The sequence below is a fragment of the Tachysurus vachellii genome, chromosome 21, assembly GCF_030014155.1.
Source record: "Tachysurus vachellii isolate PV-2020 chromosome 21, HZAU_Pvac_v1, whole genome shotgun sequence".
NCBI classification, from domain to species: Eukaryota; Metazoa; Chordata; class Actinopteri; order Siluriformes; family Bagridae; genus Tachysurus; species Tachysurus vachellii.
This window is the reverse complement of record NC_083480.1, coordinates 4,137,152-4,151,905: the sequence shown is the minus strand read 5'-3', so window position 1 is coordinate 4,151,905 and position 14,754 is coordinate 4,137,152. Positions and strand designations below refer to the sequence as shown.

Here is a 14,754-nt window from a genome sequence, read left to right as displayed (position 1 = left end):
CACGCATTGAGAGTCACGCATGTCGGTCTTTTGTCACGTTCTCCCACCACACATCATATTTCTCATGCAGAAAAACTTTTTGACTATTTATCATATATTTAATAAGCCGCAGCGCCCAAAATGTATCTGTCCACACCGCTGTCTCTATGGAACCGGGCAGGAATCGAGCGCGTCTCCCCTGGAGTTCTTAGTCGAACCTGACACTTATCAGCCAATCAAAAAAAACCGGCTACACAATAGCCAATCAGAAAATAACACTATTGTATATGGATAAGATTTAACGCAACAACCAATGAAAAAAAAACATTCATTAGAGAGGGTATTTTCGATGGTCGGTTTGAACAAAACCTCAACACGAAACAGCTTGTCTCTGGACGGGACATTGTCCTCAATCATGACCCTAAAAATGTCTGGGCTTGAGCCGAACTGTATTAAATGGGAGCAACATTACAAATGATAAAGGAGTCCAAAAAGGCAACAAACACTTACAATAAACAACACCAGTCATAATCTCTTTCTCTCTCACACACACACACACAAACACACACACACACATACACATTAATAAATGGAAATTTAACAAATACATTGTATTTGGTTAAAATGTGGTCAGTGATCCTGTTGAAATTTTACCAGATCTTTTGTGATTCAGTTACAGTTCTCCATTAGACAGAAAACAGTGTACGACTGTAGAGCAAAGCAAGTCATTTTTCAACATATAATGTTTGACTCACTGTCCTGTCACTGACAGTAACCTAACTGTCTCACTTTTTTACACTGATCTGTGTGGCTTTGTCTAAATTAATGTCCAGGACATGTGCTGCCTGTCTCTAAGAGTCACGGACGATTTCCCTATTTCAGGAGACATCCTTGACCCGTGTCAGTGTAGCTGACGGAAAGGGGCACTGAACCCATCCGATCCTTACTTTGTGGCCCTGTCTGAGAAACACATTATACATTTATACCTGCACCTGTGAACAAGATAAATCTGTCAAGATATCCAGGAGTGTCCAGAGACGTCTACAGACTTGCTGGGAAGACGCAGAGGGAAACTTAAAGGGTGGACCACAACGACGTGTCATTCATCAACGAATTGGATTACACTTCTAATATAATAATGTAGTTTTTTTTTTCTCTTTAATTTACCGAAGCATATGCTTCAAAGACAGACATTATACACTTTTTTCAATTGGTTTACTTTATGCACCGTAAGGCACAACAAACGTTTCTCGTTCTTTAATTCCGACTTCAATTCATTTAGTAAAACGGTTTGATTTGTGTCAGGTTTTCAGAATCTAAGTAACTCACATCTGTCATATATGTCTTTTAGTGAGCAGACAGAGACATTAATCAGTTCTGCAAGTACGAGACAGCTTCTTTCCAGGGGCTAGAAGTATTCTAGAGCAGATGGCTGTTTGGCTGCTTCCATCAAGCAGCACCTGTCCTCACACTTCAGTTCGGCACGTTTCTTCTCACATAGCCTCTCAGCGCTTCGGCTCCAGTGACCAACACGGTCCGAAAACAAATCTTCATTGATTTAAAAAACACACACTCTCTCCTAGCGATAGCAAGTAAAAAAAAAAGGCAGATAAGAAAGACTTGAGCTTTATGCAAAGAAGAATTTGCACTCGTCTTTTTCTTATCCTACGCCTTGTATCATAAACTACAGGGGCGACGTGCATGCATCTTAAAGCGGAGGTATTTCGGAACAATTCTCATGCATGGTCAGTCACTCCATCTTAAATCATACCTAAAAATCTTAATGCACAGGTTAACAGCCAAACTGGTAACAAAAGAAAATTTGAATATGTTGAATAAAGTTTCTAAATGAATTCAGTCTTGGCTATATTAATATGAATGAATTCATGAAATTAATTTAGATTGCAGTAACTCTAGGGTCCTTTTGGTCCTCGCTCCTAAGGTTCTGTATGTCCCTCTGGGACTAATTATAGTGGCTGTGACATGCATGTGTCGCTGAGCAGCATGTGCCGCTCTCTGTGTGTGTGTGTGTGTGTGTGTGTGTGTGTGTGTGTGTGTGTGTATGCATATATGTGTGTTTGTACAACAAAGACATCAATGCCATCAGATATAAGATTAAATTTCTGATATAATATATATCTAATCTATCTAATTTGATCTAATATCACCATGAAAGTATGCAAAATGCTTTCAACAAAATCAACAATTATAGTGCATTAATATGGACTGTTTTATCTATTAAGAAGTTAAAAAAACAATTGTCTGTAGAATGTACATCCACCCATTCAACCATTGTCTGTAGCGCTTATCATACACAGGGTTGCAGGGAACCTGGATCCTATACCAGGGGACTCAGGACACACTAGAGTTTGGATATTTGAAGAAGTCAGTCAGCCTACAACGCATGTCTTTGGAGAGGAGGAAACTGGAGTATCTGGTGGAAGCCCTCAAAGCATACAGTGGTCTGCGCATGGCTATGTATGCTGTTCCGTCATCAGTGGCTCATTTTTAACTGCTAATAACTGTTTAACTGTTAAAGTTAATGCCACATACTGTACAGACAACTCCAGCAGAGTGTATAGCAGGAGATGATTCTCGCTTCCTCCCCTTATCTATTTTTTCTCTCTGCTGAGCCATGTTTGCTCCCTTGATGAGTTACTCAGCATTCACATCCACAGGCATCTGCAAACTAGCAGCTTGGCTGCATTCTACTAGAGTGGTGAGTTTTCCTAGCATGACACATAGTTAACCACAGAGTTTGCTTGTTTCCACTATATAGCATGTATTGCTTTGGCTTTAAGAGAATTCACACCTGTGCAGCCAATGTTTAAGCTCTCTGGAAGCTGGAACTAAACACCAGCAATGACCAAATGAAATTTCGCCTTGCCTTATTATAAGAACTATATGGAAGGCATGGGAAGCTCTACCAGACTGTGCCAAAGCTTGCGACTTAGCCTGCCACTTGCAAGTCACTTGCATTGTATTAATGGTGTCTTTACTAGATAAAAAAATTACCGTAGGTTCTGGCACCTGATTTCCACCAATGATATCCTGGTGACATCCTACAAAATTGTCTCACACATGGTAAATACAAGCAGCTTACAACTTTGCTTTTATCACTGAAACGTTTATTTCACACTATAGCTTTTGGTCCCTCTTTAACATCCTGGCAGTGAGGCACATAGAACAGGATGCAAAATGGATCTCCACCAATTTGGTTTATGAATGACACCAGGCTTGGTTGACACAGTCTGGACTCCTGGAGTCATGTAATCAACTCTGCAAAATCTGCCTTATGTACCAGAACCACTTCTTAGGCTTGCAGCTAAAGATTCTCAGATTTCAGAATCAGATGCCAGAACAGACAAATGGATAGACCACGTGGCACTCTGAAGCCAAACCTGGCTCATTGGCTAGGTAAGCACCTTTGATCTGGTACTGTACGAGTCCTAAATGGACACCAGTCATGCTCTCAGTCACAGAATTCTGACTGTGTTTGACCTCCCTATGAGTTAACCAGTAAGAAAGCAGGAATTAGTCATGAAAAGCAAGAGCTACCAAAGGGAAGCTTTATGACTGCTTTTTTTGTTTGTTTTCCAATGATGAAACCACAGCCACAGACTGAGTGACATCAGTGAGATGTTGTGAATCTTTAAAGCCGTCTTCTCTTAAGATCACAGATTTCTGTGTTGGTTTGCCTTGCAATCAATGGCAAACATTCCAGTCTATTGTCTTGCCCTCTGGCATTTCTGTATAACTGAGCATGTTCAGGGAATACATACTGTACATATACAAACATTTCTGTCAACTCGGATGACCAGAGGCACAAGGGCAATACCATACAGTACTTAGACAATTGTTCTGATAGGGCTCTACCAGGGAGGAGGCATTATGAGGAATTTCCACCCACTTTGTGAATATTACAGTGCTCTGATTCACAAGGAATTGGGAAAGATCAGTTGTGTTGTACCACACAGTACCATTCAACACAACAAAATTACATTCAGTGGGAATACTAGCCACAATGTTGTTCCATGTGTTGGAGACATTAACGCACTTACCTGTTTAGGTAGGCCACTATGGGCAGTTCCAAGTATTGGACTGTTAACCAAAGGCACAACAAGTGCTGTCCTTAGGGGCTGCTGAAATTAAGCGAGTGTGTTTTAATCTGCAAGTAAACCCTAGTTTCCATAGTTAGGGAATCATCCTTGTACCATCCAGTTTCAGTAGCACAGGCTCTTGTCACAAGCTTATCATTCTTATCTGGACAGCCCTTTATACTCTTAATCACAATGCCTTCTCTGATGTCTAAATGGTTCCAGGTTGACACTATTTCCACCTGTAGGACACTACCATTGCATATCACTTTGAGGTTGTGATATTTTTGTAGTTTTTTTACATAATATTTTTTTAATATAATCACTTTCCTGGAAAATGGATAAAGTCCATAAATATCTTATATTCTAATGCTTAAAGTGCTTTAAGCTCTGAATACATGGTAAACTTGCACATGCCATATGCTTGCACTAAACCCAATTAATAAAAGAGGCTCTGAATTCAGTGACGACGGACCTATTATGTGTCGCCAGCTTAAATATGAGTAAAGTGTATTCATCAAACCAGCCCTGAGGCCTTGCAGGTACAATGCCATGTCATCTAATAGTTCCAATAGATCCAGTAGAACCTCTAATTAATTGATGTGAAGGACAGCATTTGTTTCACATACACAATGTTATCAGTATGTCATTTATTTATGGAAGGTTTTGTTCTTTCTGGTCTACATGACTTGTTGAACTCCAGAACAATAATAATGAACTGGAAGCTGATTAAAATGCTCGTTCTCGTGAAGGACAGGATTAATCCATTAACGAATTCCAGAGACACGTTGTCATTGTTTCTGTGCTTAGTCTATGTCATTTTAAATGATTTAACCATGGTGACCTGCATCCCATCCAGGATGTGTTCCAACCTTCTGGCTATCGTCTCAAGGACAGGCTTTGGATCCACCCTGACACTGAGAAGAAAACACCATTGATCTAGTGAGAATGAATGCATGAACTGTGGTGACCATTCAATGAAAGGCTTGGATGGTTGCTTGAAATCTACTTTAACCTTCACTGACACTCATCAGCGGTTTGGTGTTGAAATCTCCAAAGTAAACACTGCTGCACCACTTGCTAGGTCAGAGTAGGCAACAGCTCACAAATCTCAAGCCACACACTTAAATCGCTCACCCGAGCAGCTTATTCAACCTTTCTAATGCCATCGGTATGCTTGTAAAGAGATAACATCTCAGAATTTGTACAATCTTTGCTTTGCTAAATTGAAATAAAATATCACTCAGTGGTAAAGGCTTTATAATTTCCACATTATCTAGAAGTGCTAGTGCATTTCTAAATGCAGAACGATGGCCCTCTGAAAGCATGACAGCCTTATTTTATTCTTTCTCTCCAAGTGCTTTCTGTGACTGTCAATGGCTCATCTACCCATTTGCAAGCTGTCCCGAGGCTCGGCACTCAGTGTTGAATGAATAATGATTGTGCCCTCCATCTCTGGAGGTAGGCGTACATTCTCGGGACTGGCACTTCTCCTGAACAGTACTATACTCTGGAAGCATCAAAGACTAGTCTTGGGAATCTTCTTTTGAAGGTTGTGTTTTGAGATGGTTTAATTTGAAGCGACTAGAGGAGCAACACTCTGACGCTGTGATTAAGACACGTTTCAGCAGTCGAACGACTAAATTCACGTCAGCGTTCTGACATATTTTCTATAATTTTATAAAGTTGAAAGACAGTGTGTTAAATTGTGAATAAGGAATTTGTATCATAGCATAGCATGCTTAATAAGGAGAAAGGGAATCAAATCCTGTACAGTATGCCACTTCAACAGCCGCAGTAAGGTTTTTCGGCACTATACTGTAGAAAGACCTCTTTATTAATACTATCTACCATATGATTTAATATGCCATGTCTTCATTCAACTTTCATTTTGTATAATGTTTCCTATTATCTATAAATCACAGGCTGACCATTTCTGATCTCTCAACTGGAAGACTTTTCTTATTCAGTGCGGTTCATTTCTGCCATGCACTGTCATAATTGTGAAATACTGACTGCAAAAAACCCAAGTGAACAATGCAGACACGCTTTGGACAGCTGCTGATTGATTAGTTTGCACAGATATATGACACCAAATACAATATACATAATAAGATCAATTACTAACTAAACCGATAAATAAACAGACCTACATGACAAGCATCTTAATATATTTACATCATTTAGCAGACGTCCTTATCCAGGGCGACTTACATTATCTAATTTTTATACAGCTGAGCATTTGAGGGTTAAGGGCCTTGCTCAGCCTGTGCCTATCTCAGGCGTCATCGGGCATCAAGGCAGGATACACCCTGGATGGAGTGCCAACCCATCACAGGGCACACACACACACTCTCATTCACTCACTACGGACAATTTTCCAGAGATGCCAATCAACCTACCATGCATGTCTTTCGACCGGGGGAGGAAACCGGAGTACCCGGAGGAAACCCCCGAGGCACGGGGAGAACATGTAAACTCCACACACACAAGGCGGAGGCGGGAATCGAACCCCCAACCCTGGAGGTGTGAGGCGAACGTGCTAACCACTAAGCCACCGTACCCCTAATTTACCACCTAATAAAATTTAAAAAAAAATCAGTTTGGTTTCTATAAGTATGCACGGTCAAGAGAATTTTAAAATATATTAGCAGTCACAATCTTTGTGTTCTGTTTTAGCCCCTTTTTAAAAAGCTGGGATAAAACATCCTCCAAGGTTAATTATCTACTGAACCACCAAATGTCAATTGGTGCAAACTGTGTCTTGTGGCCCTTGCACTATGCTGTCAGCTCCTTTAATTGCTCCATGCTTGGGATCTATTCTGCTACATTATGTCCCTTTGGATAAAAGCTTCCGGAAATGAATAATACATTTACAAATAAATAGACATTTAAATGTCACAGAATTCTGACACTTTCCACGCTTTCCAAGCTTACTCAGCTTTTGCCAGCTAAATGCTGACGCATCTCTTCTCATTAAGTTACTCCCAAATCACTGATCTTAGTCTCATTGAAAATATTTGTATGATTAGTTGGACATCTGGAATTACTTGTTACTTAAATCCAAATACAAATTAGAACGATTAGAAAGAAGCGTTAATGACGTTTAGAAGCGTTAATTATGTTTTACACTAAAAAATTGAAATTTGTGTAAAATTTCAGGAACACAAATGAAAACTGAATCCAATGTACAAGCAGTTTTTGATTTTCTTCTATATAAATCCTGTTATCCTGTTATTTTCTTTATCTAGATGGATATCAAGGTATAAAAATATGGAGTTTATCCTTATTGTTATCCTGTTATTTCACTGATATCAACCAAGCAGTAATCAGTACTGATACCTAAAAAGATCTTTACAGTCAGTTAAAATGTCAAATTGAACTAATATAATGATCTGCAGCATTGATGTACTTGCATTAATCTTTGCTGCATAATATGGAACAGAAATAAATAAATTAATTGATTAATTAATAAATATTGCTCAGAAAATCACCAGAATTCTTCCCGGGGTCTGCACTCGGACTGCCCTGAAGATTTTGAAGTACTACTGTGAAATTTTAATTGTGAGATCTTAAGTCCTGTTGCTTTTAATAAGGCAAATTCTGATTTAAATATACAGTATCTACACATGTTCACTCAAGAAGTGTCAATCAAACAGATGGTGCTGCTTTTATATAACAATATAAACCAAAAACAACAATTGCATATTTTATTTTACTTGTTATTTACTTGTTATTTTACTGTGTCAGACTGAACCTGTTGCTCTTTACAGAAAACAAATAAATCCTTCGCAGACGTTTTGGTTCGTTTTCAGAGCAGGACAATGTGTACGAGTTCAGGGCTCAGGTGTTTACTGTAATTTCAGACAAAACAGTGTTTTGTTTCTGTTTAATGACCATTTCTTGGTGCTATAAGTGCTATATCAGCAGGTGCTGTGTGCGATGAATGCCTGATGGTAAATGATGGTTCTGCAGATACACAAAGCTCTTACGCTCTGAAAACGAGCTAGAAATTTAAAAGCTCCCCGTATAAGAGACGTGCAATGATAAGATCATGATGAATCACACATATCCAACTGGAGTTCAAAAAAAACTGCTGTTTAATAAAAGCGCTCGAGTTCATGAACGATGTTCGGTTCTGATGTACCGACTGTTGCCAAACTGATTCTACTTTTCATAGTAGGTGGATTTTAGCTGCACCAATTATGTACTTAAATGAAGTACATGATTGTACCTCTAATGAACAAGATAACTCCTATCTCAGTGAGAGGGAGAGATTATTCTGAAAGAGAGTAAGACCAGGTTGTAAATATAATATTCAGCTTACCAAAAGAAAAGAAAAAAATATGTTGTAAGGAGTTTTAAACACACTATGCATATAAAATGTGTATCTCTGCTTCACCGGTGACAAAAAAAACTAAATAATAATAATAATAATAATAATAATAATAATAATAATAATAATAATAATGAATGTTTGATCTGCCATTTTCCAATGTGCCATATGTTAACACACTCCAAAATACCACATTAAATTAAAGTGATTTGAAATGATAAAATGTGATATCATTTTTTTCCCTTAATGTTTTCCAGCAGATCATCGTAGTGTTGTAGCAGGTAACGTCGCTGTCTCTCTGCTAGAGGGTCCTGGGTTTGATCCTGAGATTAAATATCTGCCTGTTCTGAGTTTCCCATCTTCTCGCTCTATTCGTATGGATGTCCATCATGTATCCCCATCACCCACTGTCCACACTCATGCATATAGGTGCATCGGTTACACTGAATTGCCCCATGGTGTTTATAGAGTGTGTGAATGTGTGTGGCAGTGGTGCCCTGTGATGCCCTGGCGTTTCATCTGGGCTGAATTCGTGCTTTGTTCCCAGTGTTTCTGGGTTTGATTTCAGATCCACCGCAACCCTCGCCAGAATAAAGCGCATACTGAAGAAAATGAATGTGTGCAGTAAACGGTTAAGCTGCATCTTTTTTTGCCAGTTTATATACGTCTATGTATTCTATAAAGCTGTTTAGTGGGATCACTTGTTCAGATTGTAAATGGGTGTTTTTTTGTTTGTTGGTTTGTTTGTTGGCTATAAAAATGAATTGGTTGTCTTAACAATCAGAAATCTTATCTCTTAACTCTAGTCTTGATCAATCTAAAACAGTAAAGCATGGACTATCAAATGCTAGTTTCTAACATTTAATAAACATTTTAGGCACTGCATACATATACATATACATATACATATACATATACATATACAGTATGTACATTTCTTTTCATATGAGTAAATTATATTCCTGATAATCAATAATTACCGCTTATTAAAAATGTGGCATTAAAATAAGCCTGATAATTTATTGATCAGTGGGTGACTTGTGAAACCATTAGTATTAAAGGAGTTATTAAGGGGCTTTATTTTTGAAAGGGCAATAACTGTCATTGTGGATGAATGAGGAGGGTAAAGGAATATGAACCTAGCTAAGAATATGCAGTTTGAAAATGTGTGTAATTAGAAGAAATAATGACAAATTTCATTAATAAATTAAAATACTAAATAGATGTGTAAGTGTCTAAGATAGAAATGTTATGAATTTCAAATCAGTGGAGGCTTGTATCCGTCTTGGACGATGGATGTTATCTTATTTTTACTTTCTCTCTAAATTTGGCTCTTTAGCATGGCTCTTTCCTCTGCTGCACTTTAATATATACTTTATGTATACATTTTTTTTACTGAGCTAAATGTCAATGTAGCACCTTCCTATCGTTATAGTAAAATTATCATCATTGTAAAATTGAAGAGGAGTCACACCCTGGAAAACAGAAACTAGCCGTGATTGTAGAGTTGTTTACTTCACTGCAAATTCAGGGTTAATATAAGGTTGTTGTTTTTAATGAGAATAGAAGTCTCAGTGCTCTCATGAAGTCCGTCTACCTCATATCGTCTCACCAAACCTGAAACTCTATCTCTTTCTCTCTCTCTCTCTCTCTCTCTCTCTCTCTCTCTCTCTCTCTCTCACACACTCTCACTCTGTCTCGCTATAACAAAGAGCCTGGTTCAGGCAGAGTGCATTCAAACTAGCTTAGTAAATCTTCAAACCTGCATAATCACGATTATAGATGGACGGAAAAAAGACGAGGACACTAAAATGCACATAACAAACGCTGTGAGATTTACAAACCAATCGTCTCGCCTTTTAACGTGCAAAGCACTGTTTGGCCAGAAGCCACTGCCTGAATGCCAGCACTAGAGCGCAAGCAGACACACCTGAGCTTGTAGATCGTTTGGATCTTTTGCCAAAAGGAAAAGCATATAGCTGTTTTTTTTTTGTTGTATTATTAGAAAAAAAAATAACTTGTCAATGCATAAATTCCAGAATATGGATCATTCCCTAACAATTAAATTAGGATCCGAAACCCTGGGACAATCATCTAGAATGCATGTTTTTTATTCATTGGATAAACAGGTGAAAACAGGTTATAACCGTGTATAGTTTCCTTGTATTTCTGTCTCTATGGATTTGCACAGATGAGCCACCACGCAAAATGAATATCAATAGAGTTGGAGAGGCAGTGAGCACATAAGATGGCATTTAGCAGCGGAGAAAAAAATGAATAAAGGCCTGTCAGCAAAATAGCCTGTATGGGAAGACTGACAAGCTATGAGTGACACTGTGGCTAAGATTGTAGCTTCTTGGATCTTAATGTGTGCAGCTGATTAACATTCAGACGCACTTTTAACACATTGTTACAGTGCTATTGACTGCATGGGTCACACCATGCCTTGATACATGGCTAAATCTAAGGAGACACGCAGGCACCTTTTTAGCAGCTGGTGTGTACATCTCTTGTGCTTTTTCACACCTAGCGAAAGAACAAGAGAAAATCCTCCGAACAACAATTCAATCCCCAGCCTCCCTTAAGCACTATCTCTCTCAACTACTGTAAACTCTCCAGCCTGAACCTCATGGACGCTGAGGTAAAGTTTTTTTTTTTTTTTTAAACCTTTTTATATTTTCAGCTACACACTTATCAAATGATTTACGTATTCACAGAGGTTAGAATAGGATTTCAGTACTACAACATATCTTTGATTTCATTGTATATGATGTTCAAGTGTCCACGCGCACAGGAACCGTGATATAATGTCTATACAGTGAAGCGGATCTCACATATATATGTTAATAAAACACTAAACTGGTTGATATGAGAGCCAGTCATTTTCTGTTGTGACAGTCTAAAATAGATGGAGAGGCTTCATTTTAAACTCTCAGCTCCTATTTAGTTACACATCTCTCTCTCTCTCTCTCTCTCTCTCTCTCTCTCTCTCACGACGAACCTGTCTTGAGTTTAGAGCTAAAATGTTCTGTCTGTTTCCATCTTATCTGTCTAAATCCATCAGACGTCTGCAGATCAGAGATACAGAGCACAGCCACGATCATGGTAGTGCGATCACACAGAAGTGCATAACATAAGGACAGAAGTGGTGTGACAAACTTACGGATCACAGTACAGTATAGCACACAGCCCGATTCTGCTCTATAAGCTATCTGATCAGCATTGCATTACCATGCCTACAAAAGAGACACACAGAATACTCACGCAGCTCAGCACACCGAAATCCCAGAGACAGACGAAGGAAAGGATCAGTCGCACTGCGCCGGCTTTTAATGGTTGAAGGCGAACTCTAGCGGTTAACAGTCTGCTGACCGACGTACTGAAACGTCTCTCTCTCTCTCTCTCTCTCTCTCTCTCTCTCTCTCTCTCTCTCTCTCTCTCTCTCTCTCTCTCTCTCTCTCTCTCTCTCTCTCTCTCTCTCTCTCAATACAATACCGTGACGATCCAATCCCCACATCCCCACGTCCCCAAAGATGCGCGTTCGCAGCCAAATTCAAATTACGCATTAGAAAGTGCATGAAAATTGTTGCTGAGTTGTAGTTTTTTTTTCTCTCGTTGTTTTTATTTGCATACCCCAGTTCTACGTTTATAATGCAATCTTATTATTAGTCAACTCAAGTTTTTCAGAATTTTGGTTATCACCTCTCAACCGGGTTCCTCGAAAAAGAGACAATTCGTGTTATTTGTTGCTATTACGATGATTCACGATTACGCACGAGAAGAACATGTCATTTACGCTCTATCATAACGAATGTGATGCTCGGGAACATCTGTGCTTGTATATAGGCTACTTACCGGCGCGGTGCTGAGCGGAGAACCCGTTAAGTCTCAGAGAAGAAGCTCACTAGGTCACCATGAACCCCGACGTGGAGGCGGCTGGCTCCACAATCCATGTAACTCTCTCTCTTCTCCTCCTCCCCTCTCTCTCTCTCTCTCTCTCTCTCTCTCTCTCTCTCTCTCTCTCTCTCTCTCGCTGTCTGTCTAACCTCCGTTAAAAGACCGCGCGAGGGTTTGCAGGTTTTTAGCCGCTCGTGTTGCGCGCTCTCACTGCGCACCTTTATGTATCCCTGAGTTGAGGCGAGGCGAGCGCAAGGCAGGGTTTGTCCGTCACCGCGCGCGTTTCTGTGTATCACAATATAGCACAGGTTAACCATTCCCAGCGCTTTCTTATTGACTTCGAAGTACTCTTTCACTGAGCCACAGGTCCACTTGGGGCCGAAGTAAAGCTCATAAGAAGATTGTGCGTGGCCGCGGGGCTATAAATGCTGCGGATTCATCAGAGGGTAATTTAAAATCCCTCGTTCTCTGCGTGGTTAGATCTCTCTGTCCATCCCGAAGAGAGGAGGGGGAAAAAACCCTAAACACATTAGGTGTTATGAAGGTTTTCCCTCACACAGGCCATTGAAATGTCTAGAAGCAGAAAATGAAAGCGATGAAACTTGCAATATAACCTTATTATGAACAAGACTCTCGGTGTAAACAAGATTATTGCGCAGGAGTGCGCTCAGAGTGGCTTAGCAGTCTACCTCACATCACAAGCGGCATCTTACTATTGGAGTGTGTTCTTCTTCAACAAGAAAAGGATCCTGATTTCCTCAAATATCTTTGCTTATTCACCTGACCGTTTCTTAACACTAGGACTAGGAGTGAATAAAAGAATCATGTCACCAGATTTAAAGCGCAGGAATTTCTAATTCATTCTAAATTTGAATTCTAAATGTTTAATTAAACCCACCCATGATTTAAGGCTTCTTAAAGTTTTTTTTTTTTTTTTTTTTTTCAGATCCTAATTGCATCTGGTGATCTACTGTCGACTGAAATTCCGACACTGAAATTTGGTGACATGTTCTGTTTTTGATGTTTTTTAAATCATTGTAATATTGTGTTTAAAAAAAAAATAAATATAGGTGAACAGCACATCATGACTTGAGGTTAGGTCAGTGATTTGCAAACTTTTTTAAAATTCCTAATTCCTTTGCTAATGGACTATATTTGATTTTATGAGCTCCAAAAGTCGAATTTTATATAATATAAAATAAACGAATTTTATTAAAGATTATATTTCTGAATATTTTCTTAGTATTTTTGTTGTCCTTTTTTTGTGCTTTAATGTCAGTATGAGATTAGACATTAGGACAGTCTGATATTTTGTACAAAGCAGTTGATCAATATCACATTTTTGCTTACTCTGAAATAGGAACCTAGAGAATCTAGTGCAGAATCGTTCCTTGCTTTAAATATTTCAAAATTCTAAACCTTTTGTTAAATAAACAACAAAATCGTTGATGCTCTCAGTCCTTTAGACCACAATGTATTTGCATTTTTTTTTAAATCTGCTCATAAGTTATTGCATGTGTTTTGTGCTCTGAGCATCGCTTCCTGTTTGCACAACTGCACGCTGCAAGCATCTTCCACCTGTACTCCATCACAGTTACAGGTTGGTATACATTTATAAGGGGGTTGGGGTTGCTTTGGCAGTCATCCCTGCGCTGTCCTCATCCACAATACACTTCTCTACTCCTGGGCCTGATTTATGGCCGCTGTCTTTCTCCCTGTAATGCCGGCTGGGGCTGAGAGCCAGCGGCGTGGTGCAGCAGCAGCAGCAGGAGCAGACATTTCTGACAGGGAGGAAACATGCGATGGAGGCTGTGCCACCCTGCCACCCTAATACCCTACCACCCAGATCACAGTACAGTGTGTGGACACTGAGTAAGCACTTGCCCAGAGAACAGGACATAAGCTCTGGAGCATTAGCCACAGGCAGCACTTTCTTCTTGATGATCAATGGTAGGAGACATACTCGGTCGCGCTGGGCCTAAGTGCAGCAAATTTCCTAATTATAGTTGGCAGGCTGATGTGAAGTAGTCGCATTAAAAACTTGCTATGAGTGTAATAAATGGCAATCATCCACACACTGATTTAAACTGTGGCTGAATATTTTGTTGTTGTTTTTTTTTTGTTTTTTGTTTTTTTTTGGGGGGAGGGGGATTGATTCTTTACTAAGTTCATACATTTATCACAGGATGCTCTCAGGATATTTAGGAGGATGTTGTTCAATTAAGCCATGCGTCCTTATCTTGGTCATGGCCAAGTCTGAAATATGAGAGTGCTTCAAAAACGCCACCATTTGGTAAATTAAAATGGCTACTTCATTGATTTTCTATTTTTCACTGACTCTGTTGCAGAACACTGTGAGATAGTTTTCTTATACTGGCAAATGGGGTTATTTAACATTGACAAGGAGGCATAAATTAAGCAGCATGTTGAATGTCAAGGTATCAG

The 14,754-nt window shown here is 39.3% G+C and overlaps 1 protein-coding gene across 3 annotated transcripts in view; it reads right to left on the bottom strand.

Moving 5' to 3' along the window:
- The window catches only part of elfn1a (extracellular leucine-rich repeat and fibronectin type III domain containing 1a), an 80,821-nt gene extending 68,437 nt beyond the window's left edge, over positions 1–12,384 (bottom strand). Inside the window, exon 1 of one of the 3 annotated variants that reach the window (XM_060897406.1) lies at positions 12,268–12,384. The gene's annotated coding sequence lies outside the window, so the exon portion shown is untranslated. Of the gene's footprint in view, positions 1–11,676; positions 11,752–12,267 lie in introns of those variants that run through there. The other 2 variants (XM_060897405.1, XM_060897404.1) reach the window with 2 other exon arrangements.
- Between the last annotated feature and the right edge of the window lie 2,370 nt (positions 12,385–14,754).